The sequence below is a fragment of the Sprattus sprattus genome, assembly GCF_963457725.1.
Source record: "Sprattus sprattus genome assembly, chromosome: 20".
NCBI classification, from domain to species: domain Eukaryota; kingdom Metazoa; phylum Chordata; class Actinopteri; order Clupeiformes; family Clupeidae; genus Sprattus; species Sprattus sprattus.
In genome coordinates, this window is record NC_137918.1 from 13,166,011 (window position 1) to 13,169,638 (window position 3,628).

General features: G+C 44.5%; 1 protein-coding gene across 1 annotated transcript in view; it reads right to left on the reverse strand.

Moving 5' to 3' along the window:
* Positions 1-3,628, reverse strand: part of hycc1 (hyccin PI4KA lipid kinase complex subunit 1) — a 38,458-nt gene extending 34,830 nt beyond the window's left edge. Inside the window, exon 1 of the mRNA XM_080859612.1 lies at positions 3,499-3,628. The gene's annotated coding sequence lies outside the window, so the exon portion shown is untranslated. The remainder of the gene's footprint in view (positions 1-3,498) is intronic.

Consider the following 3,628-nt stretch of genomic DNA (forward strand, 5'->3'; position numbering starts at 1 on the left):
GCTGATGACAAATGACAGACGATCCAGATTCTAAGGCAACTGCACCGAGTAGGAGACTGAAAGAGGAATGAGTGGTAGAAGAGTGAAGGTAGTTGAAAGACGAACAGAAAGTCAAGCACACTAATGGCAAAAGGAAGGAGAGGGATTGTAGAGAGGATTTTAATGGGGCATTTTATGAATCAAAGACAACCTAAAAAACGAAACAAAAAGGCTACAACATAGGAAGGAGAGGGATGAAGAGAGAGAGATTTTAATGACCCATTTTATGAATCAAAGACGACTTTTAAAAAGCCAACAAAAAGGCTACAACATAGTCCCACACCCAAACATGGCATGAGAGAGAGAAAGAAAGAGTATGAGAGAGAGAGTAAAAGAAAGAAGCTACACTGATGTGTACAATCTGCCCTATCCTGCTGAACCGGCTCTAAGGCATTAACAGTCAATGGGCCAGCAAAGCAAACCCACACCCCTTAATAATGGTCACTCCTTGCACACGTAGCGCACAAGAGGAAGCCGTACCGAGTTGAGCCGCATGAGTAAGACTCCCGTCTGTGGCCTGGGGACGCTTCAATGACCCTGCAGAACCCAGAACCCGGAACCCAGAACCCAGAACCCGGAACACGGAACCCAGAACCCGGAACACACCCCTCTGGGATCCCTCACCACTACTCCGGCTGACCTCCGGCAGAGCCCGTGGGTAGAGAATGGGGAGGGGAAACCATAACATGGACACTACACCTGCCACTAACACTACTGCTGCTCTTTCACACGTTTCAGAGAGCACGTGTGCAGCGTAAGAGAGGAATGAATGAGTGTGGGAAGTGTGGTTGTGGTGATTGGGGGGGTGTCAAGCTTTTCTTCTAGTTTCTGTCTTTTCTGTTCATAAATGGGAAAAGAGTAAACGGAGGGCCTTACAAACTGTTGCATTTCTATCCCCAACTGATCTACCAGAGGAGACTGTGGGGAGAAATGGGTGGCAGAACGGCATGAGCGGAGCTCCACAGCTGGCAAACAGAGGGTCGGATCCCTCACGTCATGCCCAGCAATAGCGCGGGCGTCTGGGCCTCTCTCCCTCCTCTCCTCCCCTCCCCTCCTGTCCTCTTTTCTACCACCCACACTGCCCTGCTGCGTTAGCCCTCACAGGCCCCGGGGCGGCCCACACCTCTTACATAGCTCTCTGCAATCCTCTGCAATCATCTGCACTCGCTCGCTCGTCCCCTCAGTCTTTTACTCCCTCCTTGCGTCACTCTTTCTGTTCGTCCATCTCTCTGTCTATCTCTATAGGTTTCCCTCGGTTACCAGCCTACCATCATTCCAACTTTAAGACCCGGAGGTGTGGAGGAGCAGGTGTATCTAATCGTGTGTGAGTGTTTTTGCGCATGTGACAGAGAGTGAGTGAGTTTGTTTGTGTTTGTGTTTGTGTTTGTGTTTGTGTTTGTGTTTGTGTGTGTGTGTGTGTGTGTGTGTAATTTCTTGTAATGATAAAAGACTGGCTAAGAATAAAAAGCACTTGCAAGACAAAAAGAAGAAAAAAAATGTGACCTTTAACTTAAAGGAGACAAGTCTGACAGACAGACAAACTCACAGTCTCTCTCACAGTCTCCCTCACAGTCATGACAAAGCCATGAGCATCAGAATAACCACATCAGCCTGACACACCGCTTTAGACTGATCAGACAACTGTAAAAAATGAGAACTGCACAGGAAAACCTATTTTTCCGCATAATATGACTCCCGGCTGGAAGACGTAGGCCTGACATAATTATGTAATCGCTTCTCCCTTCACTGTGCGTGTGGCTATGAGAGAGAGAGAGAGAGAGAGAAAGAGACAAAGAGAAAGACAGCGAATGTGTCCGAGAGAGAGATTTGTATTATTCCCGTGGCTTTTCCTCCAAAGGATTTGCCTACCAGAGTAAAACAAAAACCTTCACTTTATTTCCTAAAACAGTCATACTGAAAATGGCATGACAGCAATGCATACATGTCATCACAACCTTGTTTGAGCTGCAGACACGATTATATAAAATAAAATTGGACTTTCTGAGATACGCCAATCCCCTTGATGATACCTTTCTCTAAAGAGACTGATCCTCCGCCAGCAAAGCAGCCTCCTGGAATCCTCTTATTGGAAGCTCAATTTCGCTCCTTCATGCAAAAATCTGTATTTAAGAAACCTCGCTTCGCCAGCGTCCTTGTAAGATTCAGCTATCCATAGGCAGCGCAAAAGCCAACAGTGGTGTTCGTGAGCTCATATTTCTGATGACTGAGTGTCCAGTTGTGCTGTATTAACACATCGTCCTTGAGGTCCAAATTACTGTCGTATTAGTTAAAATACCAGTACACAGTTCATGACAGCTCATCACATGTGTATTGGGCAAATACATCATGCCTCAATTGGTATAGAGAAACACATGATCTCTGTACATTTTCAACAAGCATAACTAAATATTCAACTATTCTTAATAAATATTGAAGTTACTCAGTAGCCCCATCTGTTTTGGACGTATGCCACATCACGTCAACACAACAGCCGACTGATTTCATGTCGTTTATCGCGGCACAACCTTGACGTGACCTAGCAAACGTTAAACGCAGCTGCGGAAAGTCAAACACCACCAGATTTAAAACGAGTGTATGGAACGCTAAGTTTAAACATGCGACTCGTCAATTTTACTCTGCAGTCACTCGACTCAGTGGGTGGGCGTCAGATGTCAAAGTTGCCAAAGAAAGACCATAAATATACTAGAGATCGCTATTAGATCATGGTTCAATCATGAAGACGTGTCTAAGTACGCCTATCTGCCTTGGAGAGGAGAAGGCTGAGTAACACCTGCGTTAATACGTTAGATAGATAGCCCTCTTAAAATGTTCTACTCAGCCAGTCTCTCCCTAATGGTCTTTCAGTGGTTAGATCCTATTTCAACAACTGAAATAAAGCAAACTAACGACAGTAACGTTAATACGTTCACTGTCACCTCCGAAACTTAAAAAAAAAAAAACATGATTCGCACAACAGAACAATCCAACTAACTAGCCATGAAACGTTAGCTAGGGTCACAGTTGGTTCAACTATCCTGACCAGACTGCCTGGTTAAGCCATTAGTAAACTTACCTTCCTGGTTAAATAGGTAGGATAGCTAGATAAGTAACGTAATAAACAAGACGCCTTGCTTGCATACTCCTGTCCTGACACGTTGTGCAGACAATTCCAGCCCGGCTGGTCAGGTCACTTTTGACACTTGACACACACTGGTAAACTTACTAATGTTATCCACCTAACTTATCTGAATTAACACTGCCAGCAACAACATATACGAGTCGATGGATATACTCAACTCATGAACATCATAACGATACATGCACAATTACTGGGGGACTCAATGGAATTTTAGAAAGTGAGTAATGTGGGCTAGCGTTAGCTAGCTAGCTAACGTTACTAATATACACTAAAAGCATTTGAACACACGCAGTTTTGTGTAGAAGGTTTACAATACTTACTATCATGCTATCCCACAATCCACAGTTATTGCTGTCTGCTTTCGCTCCGACTCTCAGGAAGCTATCAGTTACTCCATATATTTCCTAAATAATTGAGCACATTCAAGTCATCCATCTCCATTACTTTCAC